General features: G+C 44.5%; 1 protein-coding gene across 4 annotated transcripts in view; it reads right to left on the bottom strand.

Moving 5' to 3' along the window:
* Window positions 1–14,820, bottom strand: part of LOC148041432 (putative glycosyltransferase) — a 154,899-nt gene that overhangs the window by 70,097 nt on the left and 69,982 nt on the right. The gene's annotated exons all lie outside the window — the stretch shown is intronic.

The following is a 14,820-nucleotide window of genomic DNA, read 5'->3' as shown; positions in this document are numbered from 1 at the left end:
TGTAAGTAAGTTAAGGAAGAAGCTGGGTGATTTGGATAATTAAATTTTAAATGATAATATTAAGGAGCTATTAAATGACCAATCTAATCCACATGAACCAAAAAGAATATTAAATGTTCGTAATAGATGAACAAGGAATACTATTTATCAAGAATATTTGGTTAAGTGGAAAGATTGTTCAAAAGAAAGCTCAACATGGGAGCGAGTAAGTACCTTAAAGAAAAGGTTTTCCAATTTACAATTAGACCTTCCAAGTATCGTTTTCGAGGACAAAACCGATTCTTAAGGGGAAGGAAATGTTATATTTATAAGGTAAATTAAGAGAAACATGCACGAGGCATGACCGTCCAGGGCCTTGGGCGCCCGAACGGGGTTTAGGGGAGCCTAGAATTAAAGAGGGTCCAAGAATAGTAGGACTCACTAAGATTTGACGGCTGGCAATTGGATCACAATGAGAGTGGCCAGCAATTAACTAGGCAAGGCTGGGAGGAGAAACGGATCTCGTGCCAATTGAGTGTCGGACTGAATTCCTCTAGTCTTCAGACTTCTTCATCTTCTGAGTCGCCTGACAGTGGGTCCGGGGAGGATCACTTGAAACGGGTGCGGATCGGGGGGCTTCTCGGCATGGAAGCTGGTGAGGGGGAAGAGGATTGAGGAATGGTGGAATGGTCGGAAGTACGTGGTGGGTGTGGGGAGGGGGGGGGGGGGGGGGGGGGGAAGGGGGGGGGCCTGGTGGCCCTGGAAGGGGGGAGTTGTGGGCCAGGGTCAGTGTGGGGGGGGGGGGCATGGTTGGTGGGGGTGGATGTGGGGGTTGTGGGATCTCAGGTGAGGTAGTCTGTGATATCGGTGGTGGATGAGGGGACTGCGGTCCTACCGGGTGGGGCGAGTAGGGGGGTGCTCCGGAGCGTGTCTAACGAGCTGGCTGCAGCCCCCCCTGCCATCTCCTGCTCCATCGTCTCTGGACCCGTGTGGAGCCGTCACCGTCCACCTGCGGGCCTGTCGACGGAGCCGCCTTGGCTCCGAAACACATGCAATCTGCTGGCTGATGCCCAAAGTCGTAGCAACGCAGGCACTGCCCTGGTTGCCCAGTCACAATGACCTGTTGCCCAAAGGAGTAACCTCCTGCCTCAATCTCCAGGAACTATGGTATACTCTATGTCTTTCACGGCCACTCGTACCCTTGGGACTCCTGCAGAGCTATCACTGCATCTATGAGAAGGCAAGAAAAACTGTGCCGAAGAGCCGTTCAAAGTTCTCCACTAACTTGCGGTACTCTACCGCCAGTCTAGGGAAAGTAAAGTGACTAGATATCTAAGAAATCCGTTATGGAGTGCAAATGTCTCCACTGTGAAGCCACTATACCAGGAACCATGTAAATGACCCTCTTCATGGAGGCATAGGATGCACTCTCTACTAGCTCACAAGTTGCATCCGCAGAGACGAATCGAACCATGAAGATCCCTTGGCCCATGAGGACTGCCTCTGCGATCTGCGCTGTGCCAATGCACAGCGTGGAGTGGAGCCAATCCCGCAGTTGGGGCCCTCGATAGGGAGTGTCCAACGACCTAACCAAAGATCGCTATTTCTTTCAACTCCAGCTCTGTGGCACGGACGGCTAAGAGTTGTTCCTCAAAGAGGATGATGCACAAGGTGTTTGATTGGGGGACACTCATAGAATGTGCTGCCGTCTGACCAGAGGTTTCTATTGTGCATCCCTGTTGAGAACCTACCTATCACGCTGCTGTGCTATCGGAGAGGGGGAGTTGCTGCAAGGGGGAGGGAGCAACTGGCGGAGGGGTCGATGGCGAGGGGAGGGAGGGAAGTTGTTTTCCACTCAAGTGGTGTGTTTGCCTTGCCAAGCCTCAAGGCAGAGGAGACAGGGGTAGCGCGAGAGGGGGGGGGAGTCTGGCGCAAGGCCTTGCTTGGCGGGGGATAGCAGGGTGGCACGCCCGGAGGGGGGGGGGGGGGGGGGGGGGGGGGGGGGGGGCGGGGGTTTGTAGGGCATACGCGCTTCTGGGCTACAGGTAGGGTGATGGGCACGGTAGGCATCACTAGGCAGGGGCGACAAGCTACAGGCAGGGCCACATGCGGGGACGACGGCCAAGGGGTGGGGGCAACGCACAGGGGGCGAGGCCACAGGCGGGGCCAGAAGCAGGGGCGGGGGGGGGGGGGGGGAGGGGGCGGCTGGCTACAAGCAAAGGCGATGAGCACGGGTGGGCATGAGGAACACTCGGGAGGCGGGCTAGCAGGCAACGCGACGGACAAGAGTTGTTGTTAACTCAAGATCACTTATCTAATTTTGATTAGCAATTTCCTTCTATAGTTGTGTGCTAGTGTCTTTGCATTCATCATCATACCAACCATTTTGGGGAGCTATAGAGCATTGAGGCTTCCCTGATGATATGATGAATAGGAATACAAACATAGCTCAAGTATGCAAAGCTTATGCCAAGTCTCTTGTGCATTCTTCTAATGATTTGTCACAATTTAGCATTTATATCCTATCACATACAGAGCCACCATTTATGTGTGAGGTCTCCTCTACAAAGTGGCATCTAAGTGTCTAGGGGGTACGATAATATACCTCTCATACGTTCACAATAAACTAAGAAGGTCAAGTTGGCATGTTCAGTTGCTATTTCAATGGGGCACCCCAAGATCTCAATGTTTCTAATGTCTAGTATCAATGTTGGTGATCCCATCAAGTAATCCATTGTACATGCTTCTTGCTTATGATTCAAACATTTTAAGACGTTCAATCTTGTCCAGTAAGTATGCTCCATAAGTACCAACCTAGTCTACATCAATCTCCTTAAACATGGCCTATATATAAAAGTCACTTTGTCTAGTATGTCTCCCAAGCTAGCATATCTCATGATATCTTCCTACAATACATCAAACAGTGATCCATCAAACAATGATCCATCTTGTGATGCATATCTTAAATTTGAAAGGGAGAAATAGCATATAGCAATGAAAACATCATGTGGCCTTTCTCTGTGCATCTTGACCCACATATATTGTGCATCTTTGTCTTTTTGTATCACTTGCACGCAAAAGAGTATGGCTATGCCTCCAAAACCCCTAGTGCTACCAAGCTTTCTAGCATGTGGGCAGAATGCGCTCTCCCATCTATACCCATGAACATCTAACAATCCACCCCTTTTACAGTGATGTGTTTCTATATACATGGCTATGTCCATATTTTGAAAACTATCCTCAAAATATTTGACATCTAGGCAGAATGCTCCATTACAGTTCCATATTGACACCCTAATTGTCTTGTAGACCACACAACGTCATTGTGACCAACGTTCTGCAATAATCACTATGCCATCTTTGTACACTGTATATTTTCCTTTCTTTTCTGCCTCCAAAATCCTAGGTATGCTTGCTCTTGTATGTTCTAGTTGGGCAGGTGTCAAATCCTCATCGAGGTATATCTTTTCCCCTTTTAGAGCCTCACGTTTTGTGAGAAAAGTTCTCTCATAAAAACTCTGAAATTTCAGCATGAGGATACGTCCTCTCTTGACCAATGAGGCTCCCATGTGCCATGCATCTAAGATGGGTGTTTCCTTTACTCCCATTTTGTCACTTAGAGTAGTTGCATCTTCTTTTGGGGTACATTTCTTGGCCTATCCCACCACATGGATTTGGAGTGACCGACTCTTTCGTCTTGCTTCTTCTATGGTTGCATTCATCAATTTTATTTTGTTTGCCTCTCCCCCTTCGTTCTTTTTTGCTACCTCAATCCATTCAGCATTTTCCATAATAACGTGTTCCATTGTTTCCATTTTCCATAATAACGTGTTCCATTGTTTCCATTTTCTTCCTTGCTCCTTCAACTACATCTGCCCATGTATGCATGTCTTTTTTGAGGCATTCCATCTCTTTTTCTAGTTTTGGTGCGTCCTATGATGGCCTTTGCACATCAAGTTTCTTTCTCTATGCCACTAGGTCTTTCGTGCATGCATCCAACTCCAATTTGAGTTGAGTGATTTCTTCATCTTTGATGATTATGCAAGTATTAGTGTACTTTTTCAAACTTTCCATTTCCAATCTCCAAGTCGTGTCCAAATTCACAAGGTTGTCCGTCATTTCAGCCTATAATTCTGACTTTATTTTGTTGTATTTACCGTGTTCCCACTCACTTACGAATGCTTGCATCTGTCTTTTGTATTTAACATGTTCCCACTAACTAATGAATGTTTGTATCTATGTTTTCATTTCCTATTGTATTTTGTCATACATTGATAAATACATCTCTTTAATTTCAGCTCATATGAAGGATTTCCATCTCTTTAATTTCAGCTCATATGAAGGATTTCATATACTCCATGCCTCCCATGCCTATCGTTTTCAATAAATTTGCAACATTTGAGCACCTATTAATGCTTGTTGGTGTGGGTGCATCATGCATGCATCTCCGTAAAGTCTTGGGGGGGTTTGGAAGGATTGTTCTTCATCCAGGGTATCACCCTGTTTTCCAGGAGATGTTGGTTCACCCATGTTTGCTGCAGCAGAATTTGTACCAAAGTATGTACTATTGCATTCATAGTACCAAAATATTTTACTCTCAGAGTGTCCCGTCAGACACAAACTGTCACTGCAAACTGTCCCATCGGTCATTGCAAACACAGATCATCAGTCACTGCAAGTATATCCTGTCAATCACTGCAGATATTCCCTCGGTTACTGCAGACATTTCTGTCAGTCTCTGCAATCATGGGTGCCCTGTTGCATCACAATAGGCTCACTTGACCTGCTGTGTCACACTGTTGCTGCATCAATCTGCACTGTTCATTTCAGTCCACAATCACAGTCTGCACTATTCATTCAGTCCTTAATCTCACTCTGCATTGTTCATTTTATCCACACTCTCAGTCTGAGCTGTTGATTCAGTCCTCACACTCAGTTTGCACTGGCCATGCACCTTGTGTTGTGTTGATCAAAACTGTGATGAGACAGAACTCCGTGCATTGTTATCTTTTCTGCATTATTACAGAGGTTCAGAGTATCACCACCATACAATCTCTCAGCACAAGGCAATTACTGTTCAGCACTACTCTTTATTCAGCATCGCTACCCAGCACAAGACATTTCAGTTCGACACCGACATGAGACCATTACTGTTCAGCATCACTGGTCAACATGATCATCACTCTTCAGCGTCACTGTTCAGCATACAATCTCTCAGCACGACCATCACTGTTCACACACACACGCACACACACAATAGAGAGAGTGTGTGTGAGAGGTCACCATGGGCTGCTCTGCTTCATCGCCAGGCTCTTGCATCAGCACACTTCCTCTCTAGCAGATGTCCTGCAAACTGACAAGGCAGAGAGACCTGTAACCTGGCAACCTGCAAACTGATGTGCTGTGCTCAAGCTAACATGGCAGAGATAGTTTGCCCTGTAGCTTGCAGTTGGTGTGACAAAAGTGAAGACCTGCAAACTGATGTGGCAGAGAAAGACAACCTGCAAACTGATGATTGCAGCCTCGCAAAGAGAGAGAGAGAGACAGAGAGAGAGAGATCATTAGTGAGATGGCAAACGTGATGGTGGGGATGCAACGGGCCCCTGCCCAGGGTTTCCATCTCTCGCCTCTGCGTCTTCCGTTCTCGTTCGTGCAGTCCGCTGCCTCGGGGCTCCACGTTAAAGCCCAGCGTCGTCTGCACCTGCCTTCCTTCATGCGCCTGCCTTTCCGGTTCGTTGCAACCCACACTCGACGGTGCTCTTCGTCTCTTGCTTCTGCCGTTCCACCTCGACAGGGTACTGTGCTTCTGTGCCTCCGCCTGGCCCGTTCCAGCCTTCCACAAGCCCTGCCCCTGCATGCCTGTCATCTGCCACTGCCATTTCTGCTCTGCGATCAGAGTTTCGCCCAGATCTGCTCCTCAGTCACAGTCCCTGTGTCAGGTGAAGGGAAAACTCTGTCTCGCCTCTGTGTGGCCAACCTTCACACACCCAGGCAGTAACCGAGATCTGCTGTCCTGTGCAGTCTGCTGCGCATCCTCTGAGTGCCCTTATCCAGAGCCTGCAGACCAGACATTATTACACGTGCAATCTGCCCCTGTGCACCGATAACGAGAGCAGACCTGCCCCTGTATAGTGAAAGAGTGTGTGAGAGAGAGAGTGAGAGAGAGAGTGAGAGAGAGAGAAAGAATTCTAGTTATATCCCTTTCTGTGTTCGGAATCTGGTTCTGCTATGGCTAATCTGCAGGAATCTAATGGCATCGATATGGCCTTTCTCGAGTTGGGCAAGGGAATGACAAAGACTTTGCCAATCTGGATGGTGATTCCTAAGCTGATAAACTCGGGCCATTGCAGGGTAGTGAAGAGATGGGCAAACGTTGTAGGATGTTGGTCGAAGAACCGGTCTTAGGCCCAAATTTGTCTCAGCCAGAGGTTCATGTTTCGTGTTCAGAGCCCGATGGATCTTTACAAATCATGCTGGCCATTGCCAATCTTATGTCAGATTATGTCCATTGTAATGAGGATAAAGCTAACACACTACCGGATGGGGATCAAGTAGTTGCAGTCATGGGAACCGACCTGGTTTTACAATAGATAGTTGCTTTCCATGAGAGGGAAGCCGTATTTTATTTTACTGGAAGGACTCCTTTGATCACCAGAATTCATGCTTGGCTGCAGTCTATGCTTGCTAGTTTTGAATAGTGCTCCGAAGATGTTTCAGGGCGTATGCAGGTCCCCCTGGTGGAAGAGATCTATGATGGCCCGAAGGGGTTCTTTGAGGTTCTTTTTGTTCTGCAGAAGTACGGGCTCTTATTATGCAACGCATTCCTTTGTTTATGGATGGGCAACTAGTTTATGTGGTCCCTTGGAGGCCCATGGCTGAGTTTCAGGAGGTGCTGAGACAGGCATGTCCAATTTGGGTAGAGGTGGTGGATTTCCATGCGCATCTCTAGAGACTCCTCCCTCTAGTTTTGAGAACCATTGGGTCCAAGTTAATCTATCTTGGAACCTAATTCACTTGAGTTACAATTCTTTATCTCAATCATGTTTTATGTTTATAACCTTCGTCCGCCATAGCTAGCATAGCTCTAGATCCGTGTTTCTCAACAAAGGGAAAGCGGCCGCTCAGTAGTTCTTCTCATTTGTGATTCATCATGAAAATTGCTCTGTGGAATGTGAAAGGTATTTCTTCGAGCAGAAAGCAGTATCGGTTGTGGAAAGTGATGCTAGCTGGAAAATGAGATGTTTTCTGTGCTGTAGAGCATAAACAACACGCTTTGACTGGATCTTCATATGTATATAAGAATTACGCAGTTTTCTTTAGTGGTCGTCGTCCGCACAAATCGGGAGTTATGTTGGCTATCAAATCCTCCGTACAACCATCGTCGGTCTCTCAAGACCCTTGCAGCCGATTTTTTATTCTTGAAATAATTTATGAGGGTGAGGTTTTGTGGATGGTAGGCGTATATGCTCCTCCTAATGCAAGGGAATGTCGTCAGCTTTGGGAAGACCTGCACTGCCTTGCCATGGCTCGTCAAGGCTTTGTTATGGGTGATTTTAATGCCTGTGTTTCTGCAAATCAAGCGACCTCTCCGCATTTGGTTATGGATGGTCCTAAACGATAGGCTTGGGATGCTCTTGCTACGGCATCTTTGAAACAGGGCATGTGGTCTTGGATGTATCCATCACAAGCTGGATACACTTATCATTCTTTTCAGCATCCAAAGACTTAGGCCAGACTAGATAGGATATACATCTGTCAAAGTGACTCTTTTCTTCCTGCAGTCATCGATATGCGCGTGGAAAAATAGCATGTTTTGTCAGATCATTACCCTTTGGTCCTAGAAATGACCCACAAACCTGTTCATGTATTTAAGGCTCTCCTTGCACGTTTGCCTCTCCAGTTTAATCAATTTTTTTTGTAGTAAAATCAGTTTTTGGAAGGTATTCAACAACTGATAGCCTCTTTTAGCTGAAGGGTCCTATCTACAGGGATGGAAGCATGGGCGGTTTTTAGGGATTACGTGCGAGCATTATTGCAACAATATGGTATTCAGCATGCTTCCTCGTTTCAAGCTGAATTGCAGCATGCTCAATCCTTATTAGCTCATTCCTTGTCTCTGTGTCAAACTGGGGATTCCAATGATGACTTGCTCACATGCATTGAATGGCTGAAAGGCAGGGTCCAATCTCTTCAAGAAGAGGAATATGCAAAATACAAACTATTGGCCAAAGCTGAAGCTTTACATGATAATATCTGTCAAACTCATCAATTTTTTGCACGTCTGCATCAAAAATGTGCCTGGAAAAATATTGTGCACTTAAAGGATCAGCAAGGTGATATGGTGACCGATCCTGCCTCTATTATTCGGATGACTGCTGACTTCCATAGAGCCTTGTTGGGTCCACAAGAAATTCTTTCCGATGCTGTTCTCTTTGCTCAAACATATATTTGTAACATGGTTAGTAATTAGGTCAAACCAAAATGGGTGAATCTAATGGAGGCTGATATTTCTGAAGAAGAAGTGGAAGAAGTGTTGTCTCACTTGCCTCGAAGGAAAAGTCCAGGCTGGGATGGGCTTCCTAATGAGTTGTTTCCAGCCCATGTGCAATTGCTTAAGAACCCATTAACTCGCTTGTGTCAGCAGGTGTGGAACTCTGGTATGATGCCTTCGGATTGGAAGATTGCTGTCATCGGGTTGTTGCCCAGGGTTCCCTCTTTGACCTCTTTGAAACAACGGAGACCCATTTTTGTTATGGAATTGTTATATAAAATCTTCTCCAGAATTATTCCCAACAGATTACAAAAAGTTTTTCCGCACCTCACTCATCCACATCAATACGGTTTTATTAAAGATCAGAATATAATGCACAACATTTTGAATGTTCGTCTCGGAATTGACTATGCCAAAGCTTCTAGCCAACAGGTTCTTATGCTTTAGCTGGATATTGAGAAGGCATTTGATCATGTCAGCTGGTCTTTCTTGTGGCAATTAATGCCTACAATGGGTTTTGAGCCCCGTATGATTTCTCTAGTTGACACCATCAGCCAGGGTGTTGTGGCCCATATTGCTCTTAATGGAGGGATTACGGAGGAAATTGCCTTATCTAGGTCCCTTCGGCAAGGTTGTCCTCTCAGCCCTTTGCTATTTGCTTTGGTAACTCACCCCATGCTCTCATTACTGGATAAGTTGGTAGCTCAAGGTGAGATACTTGGCTTAACTCTTCTCGGTGGTGACCAGCTTCTAGATCAATCTTTAGCAGATGATTCTTTTATGTTCCTCAAGGCGGAGCGTATAAATGTTAATTCGGCAATGGTGGCCTGGAATCTTTTTGCTTTGGCATCGGGTCTTCACATTAATACTCAGAAATCCACCCTTCTCTCCTATACAGAGAATGATCTGCAGGCCTTGGGCTGGAATGAAATTGTGATCACAAGGGGCACTATAACCAGACACTTGGGATATCCTGTTGGTGTGGAGGTTGCTCCCCGTGCCTTTTTGGGAATTGGATGGCCTCCCAAATTCATGACAGGTTCATGTACTCGAAATCCCAAAGTTGGCCTCTACATGTTAGACTAAAAGTGACTCAAGTATTATGATCAGTATGATCTCGTTCTTTCTGCCTTTGCTTCCTTGGACTAAGAAGTCCATTTTGGATTTGGTTCAGCCTATCAAACTTATGCTCTGGAAAAAGAAAGGCAATTGTTTGGGGCAAGTATGGATCTCCTGGTAGCGTATGACCACTCCGAAAAGAATGGGGGGTGCAACTTTGCTGGATGTTAATTTGCATATGGCCGTTTGAGGCTATCCCTATTGTAGAATTTATGTATTCACTGTCATCCTTGGTTAGATATTGCCAAATTCTTCATGGAAAAGATTGGCATCTCTCATGGTAGCACGATTATTCATCCTTCCTGGTGGCATGCGCTTAACTCTTCGAGGCCTATAAAGGTCTCCGAGGCTTTTCTCCTTTCTCATTTGATAGCTTCCTGGCACGAGATGCTTCATTTTGCAGTTTGGCGTCCTTCGGATATTCGTAAGGAGGAAAATTGACTGCAAGGAGAGACACTAGCTTCCTCAAGGTTGTTGGATTGGCCACAAAAAGATTTGCAACGAGACAAGTTTAATCGGATGGCTAGGTTGGGGCTGAAGACAGTCGGTGATGGTATTATTCACGGGCAAACCCGTCTTTATTCTTTTAGGCATATTTGTCAATACTTTAGGGTGCCTCGTGGATACAGGGAAATTTGGTCATCCATACAGGACATGTAGCCGGCCTGTTCACTGGGAAGGGTGGTAGTGTACAACCAAAATACATAAATGCTTTCACCCAATTTACAGTCATCCACTTTACCTGAACTTAAAGACACAGAATCAAGAAGAAATACAGGAAGCTAGAATGCTCCCGTTGCCACACAGACACCCTGTTGGCCCCTAAGTCAGGCGCCCCTTGCGGTATTTCTTTATTTTTAAAGAGAGAAAGTACAATGGGCTGTCTTTCACCTATTCTGGGTGAAATTTGACAGCATAACAGTACAATTGCTGACCCAAATCAAGTTGACCAGGAGGGAAAACTCTGCCCAAGTCTGAAACTTCTGGTTGGAGTGCAGAATTGACCATTTCAGTCTGCTATAATTACTGGTTCAGACCTGTTTTGAGACCTGTTTACAACACATACTGTTCCCTGCACTATTCTGCCCACTGTAATTACTGGTTCAGACCTGTTCTGAGACCTGTTTTCAGCTCATATTGTTCCCTGCACTGTCCTACATCATCTGGGCCAAGTGCCCCTTGATTTTGACATCAATTGGGCTTTGAATTAACCTTTGAACAGTCCAAAAACTGTACTGATTCAGTGCTGTTTCAGACACTTACTTGGTGAGGTTACCACCCTCACCTGTCCTTGCTTGTGGGCAGCAAACAACTGCTCCTGTTCCTGGAGAAAGGAGGCTCTTGCCTCATGAAAAAACAGCATATTCCCACACAGCTGTACCTAAATCAGAAGAAAGGCCCTTGATTCTGCAGCATAACCATACTGTCAGGGAGAGAAGGAGAGAGAATAGGAAGCAAGCTCAAGCCTCTGTGCATCATAGACAAGGTAGACCAGCTCTCAAGAGCTCTCCATCTGCAACAATCCATCCCCCTTTCACAAAATGAGCCCCCCATCCATTGAAACTCGTTTTTGTGCTGCCCTCTCTCTCTCTTTTGGGAATTTATGCCCAAATTGTGACACATGGCATACATGTAACAATTTTCCTGTTTAAACCTTTCGGTCTAAAATTCTCCATCCTCGGTTCAAAATTTGAACTCGGCATAGACCAAAGGATTAATCCTCATACAAAAACGAAGATAATGACACGAACAGATTCTGGGGTCCAAAAATAGTAACTCCCTAAATTTTAGGAGTTGCTTCCATTGCATCCCACTAGCCTTCTGACCATCTTTGCAGACTATGGCTACATCAAAATCTGTAATGTAGCTCAACTGAAAGTGAATTTCCACTGATGACTCCACATGGACTAATCTCCTGAAGATTTGTCCATCTTCACTTTGAACTAGTCTCTTCCAGGCTAGTTCTTCAACACACTTGTCCATATACACTTTCACAAGTCTCTTCCAGGCTTGTTAATCTACAGTGCCATCAGTCTCTTCCAGACTTGTACTGGACCTTACCTGTCCAGTCTTGACTTACTAGACATTCTTGTCCATTTCACATACTGGCTATGCAACTCAGGCATTTAGATTTCAAGAGAGATCCTTCCAAAAAGAAAAACCAAATAAAATATGTTCAACTAGGGATCGATTATGCCAAAGCCTCTGGCCAACAAATTGTTATGCTTTAGCTTGATCTTGAAAAGGCATTTGATCATGTCAACTGGTCTTTCTTGCGGGAACTGATGTCTACCATGGGCTTTGGTCCTTGCTGACTTCTCTTGCTAATACCATTAGTTAGGGTGTTGTGGCAAGTATTGTACTTAATGGGGGGATCATTGATGAAATTGCCTTGTCTCGTTCTCTTCGGCAAGGTTGCCCTATCAATCCTTTGCTATTTACCTTAGTCACTCACCCAATGCTCTCTTTCTTGGATAAGTTGGTTGATCAAGGTGAGATCGTTGGTTTGTTTCTTCCTAGTGGTGCCCAACTTTTGGGTCAACTGATGATTCCTTTATGTTTCTCAAGGCTGATCAGACTAATGTGAATCAAGCAATGGTTACGTGAAATCTCTTTACTTTAGCTTCGGGGATTCATATTAACGCTTAGAAATCTAGATTTCTTGTACGGAGAGTGATTTGCAAGCTTTGGGTTGCAAAGAGTTGTGATTTCTAAAGGAGATATTACCCGACACTTGGGCTATCCTATTGGTGTGGATGTAGCTCATCGTGCCTTGCTTGATTGGATGTCTTCCTGTATACATGATCGGTTTATGTACTAGAAATCTCAAGACTGGCCTCTTCATATGAGACTTAAATTTACTCAATGCATCATGATCAATATGATCTCGTTTTTTATGCCCTTACTTCCTTGGACTAAGGAGTCCCTTTTTAGTTCAGCTTATCTGCTTCATGTTGTGGAAAAAGAAAGGGGATCATTTGGATCAACTGTGATTTCTTAGAAGCATGTGATTTCTCCTAAAAGGATGGGAGGAGCAACTTTATTTGATGTTAATTTTGGTTGCTTTGAGATTGGCACTTTTGCAGGCCTTATGTGTGCAAAGTCATTCCTGGACAGATATTGCAAAGTTTTTCATTGAAAAGACAAGTATCTCGCATAGTCGCATGGTTATTCAAGTTTCCTAGCGGCATGTGTTGAATTCCACGAGGCCTATTAAGGTCTCCCAATCTTTTCTCCTTTCTCATTTGATTGCATCTTGACAAGAGATTTTTCATTTCGCATTTTGGTGCCCTCCTAATCTTCATAAGGAGGAGAATTCACTGCAAGGAGAAGTGTTGGCTACCTCCAGGTTGTTGGACTGGCCTCCTAAAGATTTGCAGAGAGAGAAGTTTAATCGGATGGCTCACTTGGTATTGCAAATAGTCCATGATGGTGTCATTTCTAGGTATCCCCATCTTTATTCTTTCCAAAGCATTCATTAGTACTTTTGGGTGCCTCGTGGCTATCATGACATTTGGTTGTCCTTACAAGAGCAGCTTCTAAGGTACTCTCCATTACCTGCTTTACAACTCTCGACTCCTTGGTGGGATTGGATATTTGTGCTGCCTAATGATTTTGAGAACAAGTCACCTAATTAGATCTATCATTAGATGGTTGAGGTTAAGAGATGGGACATGCGATGAGACATTTATTCATTTCTTCATCTCTTGCCCTGTTGCTCGACAGATTTGGAGTATTGTTTCCCATGTGTGGTTCTCAGTGACTCAACAGTGGATATCAGCTTGTTTGTGGATTATGGGAAGGATGCCTTCTAGGTCCGCCTTGCAATCAAATCATTCTTACCTTTTCCATTTCCTTAGTTGAACAACTTTGTGGCATATTTGGCATACTCGGAATGCCTTCATTTTTTATTTTGCCTCAGGTATCCATGGTCACGTGGCCCATGTTTGTGGCTTATAGTTATGGTAGATCTGCTCTATAGTTTTAGCTAACCTAGTTCTTCCTCACATAGCTACTCCTTGGCTGGATATTCAGTCGCTCCACTTCGGCTATTCTTTCTGTGTGATGTTTGTGGGTTATGGTCTTAGAAGCCCTTCATCTTGATTTGTGTTTGTTCTGTTTTTCTAAGCTGACCTGATGTAAATATTGCCATTTAATTCAATTATCTTCATGGGAGAGAGAGAGAGAGATTAACGTTGAATATAACTAGACACTTGGGTTATCCTATTAGGGTGGAGGTGGCTCCTCATGCCTTGTTGGATTGGATGGCATCTCGTATTCATGATCGGTTTATGTATTGAAAGTCACAAGGCTGGCCTCTCCATGTGAGACTTAAAGTTGCACAATGCATTATGATCAACATAATTTCGTTTTTCTTGCCTTTGCTTCCTTGGACTAACAAGTCCCTATTGGAATCCGTCCAACCTATCTGATTCATGTTATGGAAGAAGAAAGGAAATCGCCTAGGTCAAGTGTGGATTTCATGGCAGCACGTGACTACTCCTAAAAGGATAGGGGGAGTATCTCAATTGGATGTTAATTTTCATATGGCTGCTTTGAGGTTAGCTCTTCTGCAGTGTAATATTTCCACGTAATAAAAGTTAGTTGGTTAGTTCGAAAGTTAGTTAGTCAGTTAATAAGTTAGTAAGATTACTAACTAAAGACTAACTAAGGTAAAAACTAACTAGCATTAATAGCTAGTAATTATTATTTAATTTAAAAATATATTTAAAAAATCGAGAGTCGTAAATTTGATATTTTTCTCAGATTGACAAGAACCGTAGCCACCCTTCACAAAAGTTACAACGTGAACGAGACTTATGAGCTATATTAATCACTAGTATCCTAAAAAGATAGAACTGGATGTCATTTAAAAGAAAAGACAAGTGATATTTTAGTTAGTTTTGGAGATTTTATAAAAAGAAAAAACTAAAGAAAAGTGATTGGCGAAATTGCGCATGCCGCGATTGCAGTCTACAGGCAGTAGACAACACTTCGAACAAAGAAAAGAAGAAGGAGTGAACTGAGAGCTTTCTAAGCAAGTGTCTTGTGGTTTTACCCCCCCTTTTGGAGCCAATGCAACCATCAGATTTATGATTTGAGCATCAGATCACTGAGTCTTCCAAGAGCCCCTCCACTCTTGTTCTCAGCCTTATCCCCTCCTCTCTAATTCATTATAAATATGAGGCATGGAGAGGCACAAGGGAGTATAAGGAGACCCCAAGAGGCTA

Source organism: Lygodium microphyllum, chromosome 1 (assembly GCF_053477565.2).
Source record: "Lygodium microphyllum isolate KBCC chromosome 1, Lygodium_microphyllum_v1.1.10, whole genome shotgun sequence".
NCBI lineage: Eukaryota > Viridiplantae > Streptophyta > Polypodiopsida > Schizaeales > Lygodiaceae > Lygodium > Lygodium microphyllum.
Note: the sequence above shows the minus strand (reverse complement) of the source record. Positions and strands in the feature narration are given on the sequence as shown.